Genomic DNA, 22873 nt, shown 5'->3' with positions numbered 1-22873 from the left:
TAACCATAGTGGAACCCTTTTTTGGTGCTATATATAACCTTTTTTTAATGGTTCTTACAGAACCTTAGGAAAGGGTCCTTTATAGTACCATATAGGTTCCATTTAGAACCTTATGAGCATGGTTCTTTATAGGATCTTCAAAAAAGGTTCCATATACAGTGAGGGGAAAAAGTATTTGATCACCTGCTGATTTTGTACATTTGCCCACTGACAAAGAAATGATCAGTCTATAATTTTAATGGTGGGTTTATTTGTACTGTGAGAGACAGAATAACAACAAAAAATCCAGATAAACGCATGTAAAAAATGTTATAAATTGATTTATATTTGAATGAGGGAAATAAGTATTTGACCCCCTCTCAATCAGAAAGATTTCTGGCTCCCAGGTGTCTTTTATACAGGTAACGACCTGAGATTAGGAGCACACTCTTAAAGGGAGTGCTCCTAATCTCAGCTTGTTACCTGTATAAAAGACACCTGTCCACAGAAGCAATCAATCAATCAGATTCCAAACTCTCCACCATGGCCAAGACCAATGAGCTCTCCAAGGATGTCAGGGACAAGATTGTAGACCTACACAAGGCTGGAATGGGCTACAAGACCATCGCCAAGGAGCTTGGTGAGAAGGTGACAACAGTTGGTGCGATTATTCGCAAATGGAAGAAACACAAAAGAACTGTCAATCTCCCTCGGCCTGGGGCTCCATGCAAGATCTCACCCCGTGGAGTTGCAATGATCATGAGAACGGTGAGGAATCAGCCCAGAACTACACGGGAGGATCTTGTCAATGATCTCAAGGCAGCTGGGACCATAGTCACCAAGAAAACAATTGGTAACACACTATGCCGTGAAGGACTGAAATCCTGCAGCGCCTGCAAGGTCCCCCTGCTCAAGAAAGCACATATACATGTCCATCTGAAGTTTGCCAATGAACATCTAAATGATTCAGAGGACAACTGGGTGAAAGTGTTGTGGTCAGATGAGACCAAACACGGCGAGTTGAGTTGGCATCAACTCAACTCGCCGTGTTTGGAGGAGGAGGAATGCTACCTATGACCACAAGAACACCATCCCCACCGTCAAACATGGAGGTGGAAACATTATGCTTTGGGGGAGTTTTTCTGCTAAGGGGACAGGACAACTTCACCGTATCAAAGGGACGATGGATGGGGCCATGTACCGTCAAATCTTGAGTGAGAACCTCCTTCCCTCAGACAGGGCATTGAAAATGGGCCGTGGATGGGTATTCCAGCATGACAATGACCCAAAACACACGGCCAAGGCAACAAAGGAGTGGCTCAAGAAGAAGCACATTAAGGTCCTGGAGTGGCCTAGCCAGTCTCCAGACCTTAATCCCATAGAAAATCTGTGGAGGGGAGCTGAAGGTTCGAGTTGCCAAACGTCAGGCTCAAAACCTTAATGACTTGGAGAAGATCTGCAAAGAGGACTGGGACAAAATCCCTCCTGAGATGTGTGCAAACCTTGTGGCCAACTACAAGAAACGTCTGACCTCTGTGATTGCCAACAAGGGTTTTGCCACCAAGTACTAAGTCATGTTTTGCAGAGGGGTCAAATACTTATTTCCCTCATTAAAATGCAAATCAATTTATAACATTTTTGACATGCGTTATCTGGATTTTTGTTGTTGTTATTCTGTCTCTCACTGTTCAAATAAACCTACCATTAGAATTATAGACTGATCATTTCTTTGTCAGTGGGCAAACGTACAAAATCAGCAGGGGATCAAATACTTTTTTCCCTCACTGTAGCACCAAAATGGTTACAAGCCAAATGAACCCTTATTTGACACTACATAGAACCATTTGTTTTTAGTGTGTAGTGGTGCATTCAAAAGCATGGGGACAGAGTCATCCCCTCGTCTACTTTCCCCATACTTTTGAATGCACTGCTACACTGTAGCGAAACAGTATTAGCAACAGTAAAATACTCTGAAATGTTTTACTGCAGCATACTGTAAATTATGGTGCATTGTGGGAAAATGTTGTGTTTGGGGAAAGAATTGCTGTATTTTGAATGGTACTGTAATTCCACCCCACAGAATACAGTACCGTACCGTGTCTTTGCAGCGCAAAAAACCTTTTGACCACTATTGGGTGCATGGTATTGTGGCTCAGTCACATATTTTGAGGTGTGCCTTGTAAGAGGCTGTATTTGTTGCACCCACCAGTGAGTGAAAATGCTCTACCAATTTAACTCCTATGTGGTTATAATGCCCCATCAATTTAAAATGTATATGGGACAGATTGGAGTGGCAGCAAGTCTAAATGGTTGAGCATTTTGCCATGTCCTTTTGGTCTGTTTTGCCCTGTAGTCACTGCCAGTTTGGAAGCCTTTGTTAAGGCCTCTGGTAGTGCAGGTGATATAAAACACCAAATATTCATTAATATGCTGTAATGTTTGTAAATACTTTGCTTAGCAGCCAACCTGTTTGCACCAATCCCTTGTCAGTACAGTAAAATACTGTGAAATACAAACCCCTCCCCTCAACAAATATCATTCATCCATTCATTAATTCATTCCAATTATGGTAGCATTAACTATTTTACGGTATAATACAGTCCATTTTACGGTATTGTACTGTGTGTCATTACACAGTACTCGCTTTGATACCGTAGTTATATTACAGTAGGTGTAATTGCCACCGAGCTGCCTGCAAACTACTGTCAAAATAATGGTAACCCCTTTACAGTGTATCTGATACTGTTTTTAGCATCACTACATTCTCCAAAAATACTATATTGGTTTTGACAAACCGTGAACCCACAGGTCATTTGAAAATCATCTTCTTCTTTTTTTACCATCACTTTAATAATTCTGCAGTTTTACCATCACTTTAATAATTCTGCAGTCATTGTTTTTTAGAAAGGGAGACAAAAGTAAAGAAGCGATAAAGAAACAAATGGGGGGCTTTTAGCAACATTTAAAGTGATCCATGAGAAGGGTTGCATGGATAGTGAAAATGAACAAAACAAATAGACCGCTATAACATTTGTGTAAGTGCCATTTAAACATCTACCCAGTGAGGTCTGCTCTCAGCTAAGATGATCATTTCCAAAATGAGGACAAAGTCACCTGCTATTAAAAACGTTAATTAAATATAGATGCTTTGTTAAGCTTTTAAACAAGTACTTCATTTCCCCTGCCTTTTATTCCATTCAAATACTGTATATTTGTACCATGTTCTTCTCTCTGTTAATAAATCCAGTCCAAATGAATGTTAACACCACTGAAAGAACAGGGCTACAGCCATTAATGGAGATGTTAGCTGGCAAAGTCGCTAATGGACGATGGTAATTATTGCAGGGTTCGGAGGCTTCACAAAGAGAGAGGATCAATATGTAATGCCAGCGCACTCCACTCATTCATACGACTCAGATGATGACATTCGCTTGGAGCATGGTACTAGACAAGGGGGCATTATAGGAGGGGAGTATGAGGACCAAGTGCTTTCTACTCTTTCATTTCCACAATGTGCGGGCTCAAAGAGGATACCTAATGTCTCGATAAAAACTTGATGGACCTGAGGCAAGGAGAAAAGCGTGTGCACTGGTGTATAAAGACTGACAAAAGAGCCTTGCTCCCATTGAACCTGTTTGATGTGGAGAGTTGACAGACAGTTAGAAAGAGGAGAAGGCCAGAAGAAAAAAAGCGTATTCCCATCAAACTTATTAAACAGTAGGCTATAGAGTAAAATTATCTTTGGGATAAAAATACGTTTGTCATATCCTGTTTAGATACAGTTTATACACACAGTATATCTTATTGGTTATCATCTTCTTTACTTAAACGTGTACATTTGTTATTACATAATAGAATAAGAATATTTGCACTAGCCGCCATTTTCCAGGCTACACCATAACAAGGCTTGTAATAGTATTCTTCGTATTGTGATCAGTAATACAAGTTTCAAAGGCCAACCCTAGGTTGATGTGGGCATAGGGCCAAACAGGCAAGTGAACATTCAACCTAAACATCTGAACAGGTAACAGGATCCTCCACAGCTTTGGAAGTAATTTGACCAGGACGTGGCACACTTTCTTTTCGGCAATATCCTGCTCTGCCCCACTCCTCCCTCCCTCTGTGAAGAGCTCCATTGATCTACTGTCTGGTGAGCCTTGTGTCTCCAATCCCAGGCTAATTCCAAGAGGGATTGCATGGTTTTCCCTTGTTACCTTGTAGTTGGAAGCCCTGTTCCTGCCCCTTCCTAGTTATCCCCGCCGTCCCTTCTAAATGGCACCAGGAATGCCCGACAAGGACCCCTTTGTCCCCAAGCTGAGCCCAACATCCCATCTGAGACTGGTCAGAAGGAATGAGGGGAGAGGTGGAGGGTATTTGCAGGTCTGCGACCCCACTTCCGCTCTGTCCCTAAGATTCCTTCATATTTTGGGAGAGAGACAGAAACTGACGATGGTTGTCTTGAGTCTTCCTATTGGGTCTTTGATGTGGCTCCTGAACTGTGACCAAATCACGGTGCATTGCTAGATGGCATGTAAGGGCACATTTCTTTGTTAGATGCTTCCTGTTTCCTTCACTACATACAGTGGGGAGAACAAGTATTTGATACACTGCCGATTTTGCAGGTTTTCCTACTTACAAAGCATGTAGAGGTCTGTAATTTTTATCATAGGTACACTTCAACTGTGAGAGACGGAATCTAAAACAAAAATCCAGAAAATCACATTGTATGATTTTTAAGTAATTAATTTGCATTTTATGGCATGACATAAGTATTTGATACATCAGAAAAGCAGAACTTAATATTTGGTACAGAAACCTTTGTTTGCAATTACAGAGATCATACGTTTCCTGTAGGTCTTGACCAGGTTTGCACACACTGCAGCAGGGATTTTGGCCCACTCCTCCATACAGACCTTCTCCAGATCCTTCAGGTTTTGGGTCTGTCACTGGGCAATACGGACTTTCAGCTCCCTCCAAAGATTTTCTATTGGGTTCAGGTCTGGAGACTGGCTAGGCCACTCCAGGACCTTGAGATGCTTCTTACGGAGCCACTCCTTAGTTGCCCTGGCTGTGTGTTTCGGGTCGTTGTCATGCTGGAAGACCCAACCACGACCCATCTTCAATGCTCAACTGAGGGAAGGAGGTTATTGGCCAAGATCTCGCGATACATGGCCCCATCCATCCTCCCCTCAATACGGTGCAGTCGTCCTGTCTCCTTTGCAGAAAAGCATCCCCAAAGAATGATGTTTCCACCTCCATGCTTCACGGTTGGGATGGTGTTCTTGGGGTTGGACTCGTCCTTCTTCTTCCTCCAAACACGGCGAGTGGAGTTTAGACCAAAAAGCTCTAATTTTGTCTCATCAGACCACATGACCTTCTCCCATTCCTCCTCTGGATCATCCAGATGGTCATTGGCAAACTTCAGACGGGCCTGGAAATGCGCTGGCTTGAGCAGGGGGACCTTGCGTGCGCTGCAGGATTTTTAATCCATGACGGCGTAGTGTGTTACTAATGGTTTTCTTTGAGACTGTGGTCCCAGCTCTCTTCAGGTCATTGACCAGGTCCTGCCGTGTAGTTCTGGGCTGATCCCTCACCTTCCTCATGATCATTGATGCCCCATGAGGTGAGATCTTGCATGGAGCCCCAGACCGAGGGTGATTGACCGTCATCTTGAACTTCTTCCATTTTCTAATAATTGCGCCAACAGTTGTTGCCTTCCCACCAAGCTGCTTGCCTTTTATCCTGTAGCCCATCCCAGCCTTGTGCAGGTCTACAATTTTATCCCTGATGTCCTTACACAGCTCTCTGGTCTTGGCCATTGTGGAGAGGTTGGAGTCTGTTTGATTGAGTGTGTGGACAGGTATCTTTTATACAGGTAACGAGTTCAAACAGGTGCAGTTAATACAGGTAATGAGTGGCGAACAGGAGGGCTTCTTAAAGAAAAACTAACAGGTCTGTGAGAGCTGGAGTTCTTACTGGTTGGTAGGTGATCAAATACTTATGTCATGCAATAAAATGCAAATTAATTACTTAAAAATCACACAATGTGATTTTCTGGATTTGTGTTTTATCACAGTTGAAGTGTACCTATGATAAAAATTACAGACCTCTACATGCTTTGTAAGTAGGAAAACCTGCAAAATCGGCAGTGTATCAAATACTTGTTCTCCCCACTGTATATGAAGCCGGATCCAACAGATAGCTATGTCTGAATTATACCTTCTTTACCTTGCTGCAACAAGAGGCTAGAACAGGCTACATTCATTATGAGTGGTGCTCAACTCAACGGTAAAATAGATTAGAGTGGCCACACGATAACCTTCGTCCCACTGTTACCATGGCAAACCCTAGTATGAACAAACAAACACACACATTCATACATACTGTACATACATACAAACAAACATAACATTTGTCCAATCTCAGAAAGAGACTTCAGACTGACAATAACACTGGGTCACTCATTCATCTTGCCCCTCCTTTCACCACATCCAGCAATAGCCCTTCAAGAGCTATCTCCACAAAAGTTCCACACTGATTCTTATTTTCCTTTCATTGTGACTGCTGGACAGCACAAGCAAAAAGCCGGGGAGAACATTATTTCATTTCCATATAAATTAGAAGTGTGCAATGAAATAAGTAAGTGTCCATTGGGACACAAAGCGCAGTGGTTTTCATCTTTCATGCTTCAACATTGTTCAAAGTGTTCTGTAAATTACCTGAACAAAACACTAGATAGAATGATATTCACTGCATTGTGATTCTAAAGGAGAACTAATAGATTGCCTGTTTGCGAGCACTCGAGACATGGAGGAGGTTAAGGCAACAATGAAATGGAGTCTGTAGTTCTCCTTCAGTATCTTATTTTCCCCAGCTGGCCCTATGTCCATGGAAGCTTTGGGGTAGTGCTATTCATGTGCACCTATGAATGCTCAACGTGATATACAAACCTATTGGGTTAGCCACATTTGTGGTATCTACAGAGAAAATGTATTTCACTATATTGACACATTGGACTGTCCATTAATTGCAATACACACCATTTGGTATGAAGGACATACAAGCAGAACTCAGCCTAGACTTCTGAGATACTCCAGGGGCCCATGGGCCATCCATGCTTTCGATTTAAACCTCCTTTCATGGGAGCCGACTGTCCTGTACCAAACCTTTCAACCAACACACTGTTCTCTAACACCCAAATCTCTGATCTTACATTTGGACCAAAGAGCTGGTGTGGTAAAATCATATAAAATAATAATATTTCAGTTCCAGATCACAATATGGAGTTCCCATTCAAGAAGATCACATCAGAACATGAAAGCTTTTTATCCAGCTCCACTCTTGTTTGCCTGAAGCACTGATGTTCAGATGGAAGTAACTCAATTTGAGAAAATCCAAGTCCCTGGCAAATGGAGTAGTGAGCTGTTAACCTCTTAAGGATCGGACCCTTTCTTTCAATTTTCGCCTAAAATGACATACCCAAATCTAACTGCCTGTAGCTCAGGACCTGAAGCAAGGATATGCATATTCTTGATACCATTTGAAAGGAAACAATTGAAGTTTGTGGAAAGGTGACATTAATGTAGGAGAATATAACACATTAGATCTGGTAAAAGACAATACAAACAAAAAAACATGCTTTTTCCTTGTTTTGTTTTTTTCATCGTCTTTGAAATGCAAGAGAAAAGCCACAATGTAATAGTGCAGTTTAGGCGCAATTTAGATTTTGCCCACTAGATGGCAGCAGTGTGTGCAAAGTTTCAGATTTATCCAGTGAATCATTGCAATACTGGACTATTCTGCCCAAATGTGCCGAATTGGTCAATTGATATATTTTCAAGTACATAACTATAGAGAACATACAAAAATGATATGGTAATACAAAATGTAAGTATACACACTCCCAGGAATGTCAAACATGATGGATCATTAGCTTATACACTAACTTTCACACATCTAGATGGCCGGGCGGGGTGGGTGTGGAGCCAGAGACAGCAGGGGTTCATACTGTAGAACCCAGTTCCTACATTTGAATATAACAATGCTACATTTTATCTCTGGGACCCTTAGGATGACAAATCTGAGCAAGATTACTGAATGTAAGTACATTAGTTAGCTTCAGAGGTGAATGTATCAAACCAGCTGACGTAATACGTTTTTTGTTGTTGTGCACTCTCCTCAAACAATAGTGTAGTAACTTGACAAGGAATGACCACACGCATTTCAATATTACTTTCCTTTACTTTCAACCCAAATAAATAAAAGGTGTAAAGCCATGTACAAACGGTACAAAAACAGCAGAACGATACAGCCCACTCAACCTGTGGTAGAATCACATTGTACAGATCTGACTCTTGGTGATGGCATCATCAAAAGGGGAAAGGTCACGGTCAATGCCAATAATAACCATGCACACATGAATAGCAATCATACTATACTGCAGGTAAGTACAACACATATTCAATGTAATTATTTATATAGTTTCCACACGATAACACTTCTCCCCCCTCAATTTAAATTCCCCCTGTAAGGAAAACATAAAGTTAACAAGTAAACCACATCAGTGTTTTATTTTCTTTACTTCACAACACTGTAGAACTTCTGCTGGTGTTACTGTAAATGTAAACAAAACAAAACAATGACAGTCCTTATTTCTTTTCAACTAGGTCTGCTGCTCCAAACAAACACTAACACCACGAGTCTCTCAGTTTCAACTACAGAGTTAGTCTTTCAGGAGGCTTGTGACTACGCTGTGATCTGCGCAGTACTCCTGGTGTGCCACGAGACACAGGTAAGGCATGTCCCAGTGGAGCTGGGTCTGAGGGCACAGGAGCGGGTTGGGTGTTTGTGAGAGAATGTCCATCACCCTCTGCTGGAACCACTGAATGCCCCTGTTCCTCAGATACGGTTTCCTGTGGGGTTTCAACTTGTATACTACCACCCACAGCTGTTCCGTCTGAAAACATGGTCTTGTCTTTGTCATAGCGCAGGCGGAGGTGGTCCTGGTGTCTGCGCATGACTCGACCATCAGTCAGTTTGACAACAAAGGAGACGGGACCACTCTGACTCAGAATGATACCTGGCAACCAGCGTTGGCTGCTTGTGTAGTTGCGGATGTAGACAGTGTCATTGGGTTTTAACTGTCTCTCCCTCGCGTGGTGGTCATGTCTCTCTTTTTGTTTCTCCTGCTTCCGTTCCACTCGTGCTTTGATGTCCGGATGCAGTACATCCAGGTGAGCTTTTGGCTTTCTGCCCATTAACATCTCCGCTGGAGCCTGTCCTGTTGTTGTTTGTGGCGTGATGCAGTACTGGAACAAGAACCGAGAGAGCTTAGTTGTGATGGTTCCCCTAGTCATCCTTTTGAGCTCCTCTTTCAGTGTCTGCACAGCCCGCTCCGCTAAGCCGTTTGAGGCCGGGTGAAACGGAGCGCTGCGGACATGGTGAATCCCGTTTCTCCGCATTCATTCTTGGAACAAGTCACAGGTAAACGTTGTTGCGTTGTCGGACACAAGAGAGTCAGGCAGACCATGGGTTGCAAACACCTGCCGAAGCTTTTCGATGGTTGTGGTCACTGTGATGTTGCTCATGATGTGAGTCTCCAGCCACTTGGAGAGCGCGTCCACCATGACAAGGAACATGTGACCCATGAAAGGGCCTGCAAAGTCTATGTGCAGCCTGGACCATGGACGGTCAGGCTACTCCCACAGATGTAGTGGCGCGGGCGGCGCCAATCTTCTGGTTACTCTGACACTCAGAACATGATTTAACTTTGTTTTCTACATCCTGATCCATGTTAGGCCACCAGATGTAAGATCTGGCTAAACTTTTCATCCGGGAGGCACCCGGGTGAGACTCATGGACCTCATCCATGACTTGTGCACGGCCAGGGGGTGGAACAACCACTCTGGACCCCCAGAGTATGCAGCCATCCTGCACACTCAGCTCAGTTTTACGCTTTGCATAAGGTCTTAGTCCATCATCCTCTATGACAGGAGGCCAACCCTGCATAAGGAATATTTTCACTTGGGACAGGATAGGATGCCGGTCTGTCCACTGTTTGATCTGTTTGGCATTCACAGGTGAGTTTGACAATCTCTCCATTAGGAAAATTGTCTCGGGAGGCACCACAGTTGTGGCGGGCATCTCTGGTAGCGGGAGACGGCTGAGCGCATCTGCGTTTGCATTGTCCTTCCCCGCTCTATACACTATAGTGTACTGGTAAGCTGACAGTGTGAGGGCCCAGCGCTGTATCCTTGCTGAAGCCATGGTAGGTATGCATCTTGATTCACTGAAAAGGCTCATCAGTGGTTTGTGGTTAGTGCATATGGTGAAATGACGACCGTAGAGGTACTGATGGAAGCCTTTCACAGCAAAGACTATGGCCAGACCTTCCTTGTCTAACTGTGAATAACCCTTCTCAGCACTCGTCAGCGTACGTGATGCGAATCTAATGGGTTTCTCTGACCCGTCCTCCATCTGATGAGAGAGTATTGCCCTGACACCATAGGGCGAGGCGTCACATGACAGGATGATCTCTTTGTCTTGGTCAAAATGAACCAGAAGTTGTGCTGATTGTAGTAGTTCTTTCACTTCCTTGAAAGCTTTCTCTTGTGCTGGCCCCCACTTCCATTTACAGTATTTGTGGAACAGCTGATAAAGTGGAGCCAACACTGTTGACATCTCAGGGAGGAACTTACCATAGTAGTTCACCATGCCCAGGAACGACCTGAGTTCGGACACATTTTTGGGGTTTGGAGCATCCTTGATTGCCCTGACTTTGTCCTCCACAGGACACAGAACCTGCGCTGTGATCCTGTGACCTAGGTATGTCACACTCTGTGCTTGGAATGTGTACTTGCTATGCTTCAGGCGCAGCCCTGCCTCAGAGAATCTCTTTAACACCTGGTCCAGATGGTGGAGGTGCTCCTCCTCCGTCTCCCCTATAACCAGGATATCGTCAAGGTACACTGCTACATGAGGGATCCCCTGCAGCAGATTGTCCATTGTCCTCTGGAAAATGGCCGGGCTGGACGCCACTCCGAAAACCAAGTGGTTGTACCTGAACAAGCCTTTGTGCGTGTTGACTGTGACATACTCTTTTGAGTCCTCGTCCAGGAGGAGCTATTGGTAGGCGTGACTCATGTCAAGCTTTGAGAACGTCTTGCCTCCTGCCAGCGTCGCGAACAGGTCCTCCACCCGCGGCAGCAGGTAAGCGTCTAGCTTAGAGGCCCTGTTGATGGTGAGTTTGTAGTCCCCACATATACGCACCGTGCCGTCACTTTTCAGAATGGGAACGATTGGAGCTGTTTAGTGGGAGAACTGAATGGGAGTAATGATGTTTGTTTCCTGCAGCCGCTCCAACTCATCTTCCACTTTCTTTTTCATGGCGTAAGGCACTATCCTGGGCTTGAAAAAGCGAGGCTCGGCCTGAGGATCCACGAACAGCTTAACTGCAGTGCCCTGCAGTGTGCCCAGTTCATCTTTGAAAATCTCAGGGTACTTTTGAATGACATCCTCAGTCACTCGGGTGTGTTTTATCTCACCCCAGTTCAGTTGTATTTTGTTTAGCCAGTCACGCCCTAGTAAACTAGGCCCATTCCCTTTCACCACCAGGAGCCGTGCTCTCGCTTCCTGGCTGTTGTATGCAATGTCCACCTCTAGAGCCCCCAGCAATGGTATGGTTTCCCCGGTGTACGTACACAGTCTGATCCCTGCCGGTGTGAGGGCAGAAGCATGTTTTGAGCCCCACATTTGTTTGTAGGTCTCCTCACTTATGACAGAGGCAGAGGCCCCCGTGTCAACCTCCATCCACATCTGCTTTCCATCTACCTCCACTGTAGCATAGATAGGCTCTGCGCACGGCTCACTCACATTAAACATGTTGAGGGAACAATGCTCTTCCTCCTCCTCTGTGCTCTCTAGGTGGTGTGCTGCTGACTGCGGTTTTGGTGCTGTGAACTTGCCCAGCCCAGTCCGCCCACCCCCTGGCTTGCTCCTAGGACCCCTGAATTTTTTTGCTAAATATCCCTTTTTGTTGCAATTGTGACAGACAGTATCATTGAACTTAAAGTTGTTTGCATAATGCGTTCCTCCACATCTGAAACATTCCAATGCTTTTCCCCTTTTTCCTGCCACCTCTTTTGTCACCTGATGCGCTGCACAAATTCCACTGTTGGCCTTTTAAATATTTTTCGCATTACTAGCGGCCATCTCCATCCCTTGAGATAGTTCCAATGCTCTCTTGAAAGTCAGAGTGGCTTCCCCCAGCAACCTGCGCTGTATGCTGTCCTCATTAATGCCACAGACTAATCTGTCACGGAGCATGTCCTCTAACATAGCCCCAAACTCACAATGTTCAGAGAGTTCACGTAATTCAGCAACACAGTTAGCAACAGACTGACCTGTTTTCCGAAAATGGCAGTTAAACTTGAACCTCTGGACAATCACCGAAGGCTTTGGATTGTAGTGAGTCTGAACGAGAGCAACTAGATCCCCAAAAGGAATTTCTCCCGGTCTCCGTGGTGTAGCCAAATTCCTCATTAGCTTGTAGGTTTTAGCCCCACACACACTCAAGAGAATAGAACGCTGTTTAGCCTCATCTGTGATTCCATTTGCCAAGAAAAAGTGTCCCAACCTTTCCACATATTCCGTCCAGTCCCCGTTCTCTTCCACAAACTCAGTGATAGTCCCAAACATTGCCATTATAACGCCAACTTGTCCTTGATCCTCGTTAGCGATTTTCACTTGCTGCTGATTGTCCCCATCGGCGTTTCCGTCCAGTGGCACTTGCTCTCCGTCGCTCATTAAGCTAGCTAGCTAACTGACTACCTCCACTGTTACTTAGCTAGCTAGCACATCGCCCTGTACATGTTGATAAAGTTTTATCCTCGTTGCCAAAAAGATGTAGTAACTTGACAAGGAATACCCACACGCACTTCAATATTACTTCCTTTACTTTCAACCCAATAAATAAAAGGTGTACAGCCATGTACAAACTGTACAAAAACAGCAGAACGATACAGCCCACTCAACCTGTGGTAGAATCACATTGTACAGATCTGACGCTTGGTGATGACATCATCAAAAGGGGAAAGGTCACGGTCAATGCCAATAACAACCACGCACACATGAATAGCAATCATACTATACTGCAGGTAAGTACAACACATATTCAATGTAATTATTTATATGGTGTCCATACTATAAAAAATAGCATGGTATTTTTTCACTGTAATAGCTACTGTAAATTGGACAGTGCAGTTAGATTAACAACAATTTAAGCTTTCTGCCCATATAAGACATGTCTATGTCCTGGAAAGTTTGCTGTTACTTACAACAGTCATGCTAATCACATTAGCGCATGTTAGCTCAACCGTCCCATATATGGGACACCGATCCCATAGAGGTTAATGCTACTCAAGTAGGCATAACAAAGTACTGAAGGTATAAGACACAGGAATGAAAGAGAACAGCCTTTCTTGGATCTTCTGAATGAATGGCACTCTCCAAGATAAGCTTTATGCAATGAAAACATGGACAACACATTAGCTTATGGCTATTCAACCACTTACTAAAAGAAAAGAACGAGCACTCTACAGTATAACATTCCCAATGTTGAATTTATGTTTTATAGATGTTTTTTGTGATGAAATGACAACACTACAAGCATCTCTCATGAATGGATCAATACTGAAGATCAGTTTTACATCTCCTGTTGAATTAGCCCAGTCGTCATATCTAGCACCGCAACCTCCAATAAAACAATCAGTTGAAAATATGCTATGCTAATATCACTGTTAAATATAACTTTTGCTCTCTCGTAAGAGGTCAGATATTAAAATGTCTACCAATTAGCACATTGAACACAAAGTGCTACAGAACCGAGCTGCACCCATTTCATTGGTATTTAATGAATGCTTTAAAGTGCTAGCAGGCACTGCAATTGTAATTCAAAACAAGAGAAAATGAATCACATTAATTGCTGGGAGAGAAAGTTAGCATTAGCATAATTGAGGCAGAGAGGATTAAAGGCCAGTGCGTAGTCACTCATAATCGTTGGAGGAAATTGTTTGTTATTTTACAGTAATTAATTAGCTACTGGATTTTTGAGGAGGGAAAAAAGTTTTTTTTTTTTACATTTGTAATATGCTGTTGTTAGATAGTATCATCTCTGAGAGTTCAGTCATGGGGGTTTGAGGTGAGTTTAGAGATATCATAACCAGAGATATACTGTATCAACTCAAAACAGATGCTCACAATGGAACCATGAAGGGACTAGGTCTATAACAAGTTGCACTTTATCCAATTTCTCTGATTCTAAAGTGTTTCTAAATCAGTTAGCATTTGTTGCCAGTGACCATTATGTCCCGTTCCTTCTTGTCTTTACCAGTCCCAGTGCAGGTATCATAATCCTGCATACCTAGAAACATTTATCCTAAACATGGGCTTGATTGTAATAGTAGTTGAAGAGAATGCATCTGTTGCTTTCAGAGCATCTGTTGCCAATGTAGCGAGAGCAGAATTAGCTGCAGAAGGCACGGAACATAAACCGCTCCCAAAAGGAACTTCCAGATGGATTCTATTCTAATGGCATCATTATATGTTAAATTAAAAGGCGGGTACATGGAAGTGTAAAAATGTAAATGACTTGAAAAACCTACATCTCTCAAGCTTGAGCCGTCTTTAGTGGGGCCCCCGACACGGAGAATGGGAATTGCGCTGCAGCAATAAGCGTTAATCATACGTTTATGAAATAGTAATGAAGGAATGAATAGTACAGTAGGGGTGGCAGTAAGCATCACACATCGTTATGTTTAACACACCAGCTAAAAGAATGCATGTGAGTGAAATGGATAGTTTCAAGACTTGTCGTGCATTATGTTGCAGTCCATTAGCCTACACACTATACATTACAAGTTGTTAGATCTGTATGTTTTCACTTAGCAAAACAATGTAAAGACAGATAGCTTTCACTCACAATCAGTATATGCTCTTTCTACCCTAAATACATTTTATTCTAGCCATGGTATTTGACTGGACCGTCAAATATGTTTCCCCTAACTGCAGATCTAGGAGCATTTAATTGATGCCAAAGTGAATATACTTTAAACCTTACTCTCAGAACCATCAATATATCACTACAGCAATGTTACTATTTCTGTATCTGCAATCAAAATACCAGCCTACTGTATTAGTAGTTCCTTCATCATACAGGTTTAATCCCACGATTACCTTGGTAATCTCCCTCCAAGTGCTGAAATATAGAGACATGGTTCAGTAACAGAGGTACATACTTGGGCGATCGATCTTTCTCATAGAGTAACAGATCGAGGAAGCGACATAGATGTCGACACAAACAAATGGGACTGTGGACACCGACTGGGGGTCAGCGGGGTCACAACCCTGACGGAGACCTCCTGACCCCTGTCTGGGCCCCCACAGACATGCATGGCCTTAACCTTTACCCCTTCACAAGCTGTTGGGTCCAGGGTCATCTACTACCCCTGTCTCTGTAAGTTCTGCTCCTTCACTAGATCGATCAGGCATGGAGAAGGAGGGAAGACATCCGCTAGCATGATACAAGTGCATACAGAGGTCATTGGATCACATTTTGCATCTCCTTGGCCTTGTGGTATGGACTAGTTTAGAAACTGTGAGTTGTTTCAGAGCCTATCTCTAATAATACTGCAAGATTTTGGCAATTATTTACCTGGAGTCAGATGAACCCGTGGATACCATTTGTATGTCTCTGTGTGCAGTTTGAAGGAAGATGAAGGTAGTTTCACAAGCCACTGCTAACTAGCAGCAGTCTACAGGTACAGCTAGCATGCTGCAGTTACTCCCTATTTGTTTTTCTTCACACTGTAGCTCAGAAATGTCATGAATAGTTTTTACATCAAAGCCTTGTGAGACAACATATTTTGTAAAAGGTTGGCAAGGTAGAGATGTGAGAAAATCTCCACAATTTGCGGTCCATATTCCTCTATAAAAGCAGAGCTATCAACTAAAGTAATACTGGCTGTGTATTGGAAAGAAGAGACTGAGTGTTCTGGATTGATGTGGGAAGGGTCGGCAGCTCTCACAGTTCTGAAGAGGGCCGAAAGAGAGGGAGTTTGAGCCGGTCCCCTCTAACCTGGTAATTAAAATGAGAGACTCGCCAAAATGCCATTATCAAAACAACTCTCCTAAACCTATTTAAAGTGACTTATCTCCAACGCACAGTGCAGATAATGTAACTGAGCAACTCTTGTAACAATAATTATTACCAATGTTCTTTTCACATATTAATTATAATGACACTGTTAGCTTTCATATATACTTTTTAGTGTTTTTTCCAACTCTCTCATGTCTCTACTTTCACTAAATTTCACTCTTTCAACAAATGGAATTTCAATCTCACTATGTTTTCCCTGGAACCTGCAACTGCCAGTCTCCACCACCCTAACATTTCTGTGATTTTAACTTTCATCTGGAAGATGATTCTGAATGATGCCGTCTTAGCACTCCTTCAGTGTCTCTCCATCATGTTTATTTGCCTTGACAAAAGCTTCATTAGGGAGCTCCAGCCATCTAGGTAATTGGGCCCATTTATTTCAAAGGTACATTTAATGGGGTCTCTTTTTTTCCAGCACCGGAGTGGATTAAAGTACATCACAATGTCCCTTTCTCACAGTTCTATTTTCTTCATTGTAGAGGTGGTCAATTTTGGAGTTATTCCAGCTTTTTCTTTCATCTACAGCATTCAATAAATTGTCTGGACCTTTTAAGTTAATAGTGGTGGCGGGTGTGTGTGTGTGTGTGTGTGTGTGTGTGTGTGTGTGTGATGGTGGTGGGGGGCATGTCCTCTGTGACTGCTCCCAATGTATTGTAGGGGGGTCACGGCAAACACCTACAAGCCTTTTATTACCCCCCAAAACATCAAAAGCTACATGAGCAGCCAAGGTGGAGAGAAATTACTTTGTGTGTGATTTCTCTCCCTTTCCCTCTCGTGTCTGCTCTATCCTTTTATGTCCATAATTGTGGGTGATTATTTTAACAGTGAAAGGGGTAGCAGGTAATAGAGACTGATTAAATACAATGGACAGCAGCCATGACACCCTTAAGACACTGCCATGTAATAACACAGAGTGAACATGCATTCCCTACAGTCTATCCACTCACCTTATTTTCCATGACACAGGGCCAGACACAATTTAATGCATTTATTGTGGTGTTAGTCCTTATATTGACAGCTGTAAACAGTTGTGGTTAAATTTAAGCTTGCAGCATGCCATAGTTGGGTACAGTGGAGCCGTGTTGTGTTACAATGACAAGACGTGGCACACTTCAAAATGAAAAGAGTGTTCTGCCAATATCACACACACACGTGCACACAGATCATCATACATAACCCAATAAATTATATACCATCCTTTGGAGACCACAGCCTGACACAACAGGGATTAGTGTCTGTTTTATAACCATTTTTGGTATCAAAGAACCCCACATGAAAACCATTACTGCCAAATAACATGAAATCCTAATTCTTCATGACTAAACCACACATATCACAATACCAACTACACATATCCAGTTTAAAGACTGTTGCAACAGATTCAATAACATCCGATTCATGGCATATCTGTATTTTGTCAATGATGCTGCATCAATTTTTCACTATGGTTTAAGCTGAATTTATACTTAAAATGCCATAAAAGCTAACTCATCGTTAGAGAACGCTTATGTCAATTAGACTTGGGTTTTCTGCATGAATATTAACTCTACACACTTAGCTATATCCTTTGGAAATGACGTGCTGCATTCCCCATCTTGTACTGGAAAAGTGGGACCCTTGGAACACTAAGGGAACTCTCTCTGTTACAACATAATATCACATACAGTGAGGGAAAAAAGTATTTGATCCCCTGCTGATTTTGTACGTTTGCCCACTGACAAAGACATGATCAGTCTATAATTTTAATGGTAGGTTTATTTGAACATTGAGAGACAGAATAACAACAAAAAAATCCAGAAAAACGCATGTCAAAAATGTTATAAATTGATTTGCATTTTAATGAGGGAAATAAGTATTTGACCCCTCTGCAAAACATGACTTAGTACTTGGTGGCAAAACCCTTGTTGGCAATCACAGAGGTCAGACGTTTCTTGTAGTTGGCCACCAGGTTTGCACACATCTCAGGAGGGATTTTGTTCCACTCCTCTTTGCAGATCTTCTCCAAGTCATTAAGGTTTCGAGCCTGACGTTTGGCAACTCGAACCTTCAGCTCCCTCCACAGATTTTCTATGGGACTAAGGTCTGGAGACTGACTAGGTCACTCCAGGACCTTCATGTGCTTCTTCTTGAGCCACTCCTTTGTTGCCTTGGTCGTGTGTTTTGGGTCATTGTCATGCTGGAATACCCATCCACGACCCATTTTCAATGCCCTGGCTGAGGGAAGGAGGTTCTCGCCCAAGATTTGACAGTACATGGCCCCGTCCATCGTCCCTTTGATGCGGTGAAGTTGTCCTGTCCCCTTAGCAGAAAGACACCCCCAAAGCATAATGTTTCCACCTCCATGTTTGACGGTGGGGATGGTGTTCTTGGGGTCATAGGCAGCATTCCTCCTCCACCAAACACGGCGAGTTGAGTTGATGCCAAAGAGCTCGATTTTGGTCTCATCTGAACACAACACTTTCACCCAGTTCTCCTCTGAATCATTCAGATGTTCATTGGCGAACTTCAGACGGGCCTGTATATGTGCTTTCTTTAGCAGGGGGACCTTGCGGGCGCTGCAGGATTTCAGTCCTTCACGGCGTAGTGTGTTACCAATTGTTTTCTTGGTGGCTATGGTCCCAGCTGCCTTGAGATCATTGACAAGATCCTCCTGTGTAGTTCTGGGCTGATTCCTCACCATTCTCATGATCATTGCAACTCCACGAGGTGAGATCTTGCATGGAGCCCCTGGCCGAGGGAGATTGACAGTGCTTTTGTGTTTCTTCCATTTGCGAATAATCGCACCAACTGTTGTCACCTTCTCACCAAGCTGCCTTGTGATGGTTTTGTAGCCCATTCCAACCTTGTGTAGGTCTACAATCTTGTCCCTGACATCCTTGGAGAGCTCTTTGGTCTTGGCCATGGTGGAGAGTGTGGAATCTGATTGATTGATTGCTTCTGTGGACAGGTAACTTTTTATACAGGTAACAAACTGAGATTAGGAGCACTCCCATTAAGAGTGTGCTCCTAATCTCAGCTCGTTACCTGTATAAAAGACACATGGGAGCCAGAAATCTTTCTGATTGAGAGGGGGTCAAATACTTATTTCCCTCATTAAAATGCAAATCAATTTATAACATTTTGGACATGTTTTTTCTGGATTTTGTTGTTGTTATTCTGTCTCTCACTGTTCAAATAAACCTACCATTAAAATTATAGACTGATCATTTCTTTGTCAGTGGGCAAACGTACAAAATCAGCAGGGGATCAAATACTTTTTTCCCTCACTGTAGCTTGCAGTTGGTTTGGAAACATTTGTATTTTTCTACCGTGAAACTGCTGTATTTTTCTACCATGAAAACTCCCAAATTAAATCCATCTGTACTGAAAGCTTTGGAGTGAATTCTGAATATGATCTTTATTAATGAACTGGGTGCTTAAGAACACAACTGAACAGAGGAACCTGTAGGTGGTGGGCCCTAGCCATTATAAATCACATTCCACCCAGTCCTATTAACTTCCAGACCTGTAGGGGGGAGAGATGCCTGGCTCCTACTGTAACATCCTCTACAGAGCCCCTCTCAGGATGGGTCTCTTCACGCAACAAAACAACTTTTCCTGCCCAGAGGGTAGCCCAAGCACCACCTCATCCATTAACAGAAGAAAGAAAGAAAGAAAGAAAGAAAGAAAGAAAGAAAGAAAGAAAGAAAGAAAGAAAGAAAGAAAGAAAGAAAGAAAGAAAGAAAGAAGGAAAGAAGGAAAGAAAGAAAGAAAGAAAGAAAGAAAGAAAGAAAGAAAGAAAGAAAGAAAGAAAGAAAGAAAGAAAGAAAGAAAGAAAGAAAGAAAGAAAGAAAGAAAAAAGAAAGAAAGAAAGAAAGAACGAAAGAAAGAAAGAAAGAAAGAAAGAAAGTGGAAAGGAAGGAATGGAAGAAAAAACAAACAAACATGTATTTCCTGCCTGATGTCACTTTTTCAGTTTTTTTTATGATTTATGAATGGCTCATAAATCATAAAATACAGAGTTAGGTTGGCTATGTTCGTTGGTCTGTAGTTAGGAAAGAGGGTGCGAGCTATGTGTGATTGTGACTGGGGTAGGTTGAGGTATTAGGGTCATATTATTTCCCTTTCTAATAAGCTAATCTGATATTGAAAATATTACTTATTCTCAAAATTATAATATTCATGTATTGTCTATAAACTTTACCATGAATGCTCTGGATAAGAGCGTCTGCTAAATGACTAAAATGTAAATGTAAAATGAATGCCAAAAAGGTGGCCAGAAAAAAACAAGGAACAATTGCAGAGTTTATTTCCAAAACGGTATATCCACCAATTTTTCACATTTGTGTTTTTTCACCAGAAATTATTGCTTATGGGTACCTTCATGTGTGTGTAAAAAAATAACTGTTCTCAGATTCTTAATTCTTAGATTTTAGGTGTGTATTAAAATGTGTGTTTCTTTGTTGCAAAACGCTATATATCCATTGTTTAGCTGGAATGGAATGTTCACATACTGTATATTTGACTGTGATATGTGGTTGTCTCACCTAGCTATCTTAATATGAATGCACTAACTGCAAGTCGCTCTGGATAAGAGCATCTGCTAAATGATTAAAATCTTGAATGTAAATGTTTTATATACAGATCTCATATTACTGTTGTCATGGATGCCGCCGAGGCTGCTCCTCCTCCTTGCTCGGGCAGGCTTCGGCGTTCGTCGTCCCCGGAGTACTAGCTACTGCCGATCGATGTTTTGGTGTGTGTCTTGTGTTGTCTAGTTTGTACACCTGTTTATTATTTTGTATTGATTATGTAACATATAAGTTCCCTTGTTTTATGTTTGCCTTTGTGTGTTATTGTCCTTTAGTCCTGTCGTATGTTTGGCATTGCTAGCTCGTTATTTTACGCACTCCGCATGTTACTCCTCTAGTGTTGGAGACTTTTGTTTTTGTGCGTATTACTGGAAGTAAAGTAGTCATTCCTGATCCTCTGTGTGCTGCGCCTGACTTCACTGCCGCATACACATCACCCCTGTCTGACAACTGTAATGATTCATGTTTATAAACAAATGTATCATTTGCACAGTTCTTTAATAAAAATGTAGTTATTTGTTCCATTTCACTGAGTGAAACCTAGCAGTACTACTTTTCGCTCTGACGACACAACAGTGGTAGGCCTGATCACTGACAACGATGAGACAGCCTATAGGGAGGAGGTCAGAGACCTGGCCGTGTGGTGCCAGGATAACAACCTCTCCCTCAACTTGATCTAGACAAAGGAGATGATTGTGGACTACAGGAAAAAAAAGAGGACTGAGCACGCCCCCATTTCATCGGCGGGGCTGTAGTGGAACAGGTTGAGAGCTTCAAGTTCCTTGGTGTCCACATCACCAACAAACTATCATGGTCCAAACACACCAAGACAGTCGTGAAGAGGGCACCACAAAGCCTATTCCCCCTCAGGATACTGAAAAGATCTGGCATGGGTCCTCAGATCCTCAAAAAGTTCTACATCACTGGGGCCAAGATTCCTGCCATCCAGGACCTCTATAACAGGTGGTGTCAGAGGCAGGCAACAGGAGGAGCTGAGAGAGGAGTTAACCCTTCAGCAGCAGAGAGCTCGGTACTTAGAGCAGAGGCTGGCGATGCCAGGTTGCAGAGCAGAGCCAACTCCCCGCACTCGCTTTGAGGAGCGTGTGACTGTACAGGCACCAGGCTATGCGCAGGCGTTGCGCACTGTGCCGCCAGGGTGCCTTCACAGACCTGTGGTGCGTGTTTCCAGTCCGGCATGGTCCGTGCCTGCTCCTCGCACCAAACCAGTGGTGCGTGTTTCCATTCCGGCACGGCCCCAGCCTGCTCCTCGCACCAAACCAGTGGTGCGTGTCGCCAGCCCGGTACGCCCCGTACCTGCTCCCCGCACCAAACCAGTGGTGCGTATCTCCAGTCCTGTACGGCCCGTACCTGCTCCCCGCACCAAACCAGTGGTGCGTGTCTCCAGTCCTGTACGGCCCGTTTCTGCTCCTCGCACCAAACCAGTGGTGCGTGTCGCCAGCCCGGTGCGCCCCGTACCTGCTCCTCGCACCAAACCAGTGGTGCGTGTCCCCAGCCCGGTACGGCCCGTGCCTGCTCCTCGTACCAGACTAGTGGTGCGTGTCCCCAGCCCGGTACGGTCCAGTCCAGGGTCAAAGCAGTCCTGCTCCACTGGTGCCTAGTCCAGCTCCGGTTAGCTGCTCCAGTCCAATGCCAGAGCAGTCCGCTCCACCGGGGTCCAGTTCAGCTCCGGTCAGCGGTTCCAATCCAGTGCCAGAGCAGTCTGCTCCACCGGTGCCTAGTCCGGGTCCGGTCGTCTACTCTCCCACACCAGGGTCCAGACAGGACTTGGTGCATCACGGGAGGATTGCCGGTCCAGGCCCAGACGTCAGCCCCTCTCCAGGGTCGGTGCCTACCACAACATCGTGGGAGGACTGAGAGGGGAAGCATCGCGCCGGGATCCAGACCGGACCAGGTGTGTAACGGAGAGCCAGAAAAGGAGAGGACAGTAAGGGTGACATCGCGCCCGGAGCCGGAGCCTCCACCGAGGCTAAATGCCCACCCGGACCCTCCCCTAATGAGTCAGTTTTGCAGCCGGAGTCCGCACCTTTGGGGGGGAGTACTGTCACGCCCTGACATAGAGATCTCTAGTAGGTTTGGTCAGGGTGTGAAT

The 22873-nt window shown here is 43.7% G+C and overlaps 1 pseudogene; it reads right to left on the bottom strand.

The window, feature by feature from the left end:
- Window positions 1–8701: 8701 nt before the first annotated feature.
- On the bottom strand, window positions 8702–11859 carry LOC121539342 (annotated as a pseudogene).
- Between the last annotated feature and the right edge of the window lie 11014 nt (window positions 11860–22873).

The sequence above is a fragment of the Coregonus clupeaformis genome, chromosome 1, assembly GCF_020615455.1.
Source record: "Coregonus clupeaformis isolate EN_2021a chromosome 1, ASM2061545v1, whole genome shotgun sequence".
NCBI lineage: Eukaryota > Metazoa > Chordata > Actinopteri > Salmoniformes > Salmonidae > Coregonus > Coregonus clupeaformis.
This window is presented reverse-complemented; position numbering and strand designations above follow the sequence as displayed.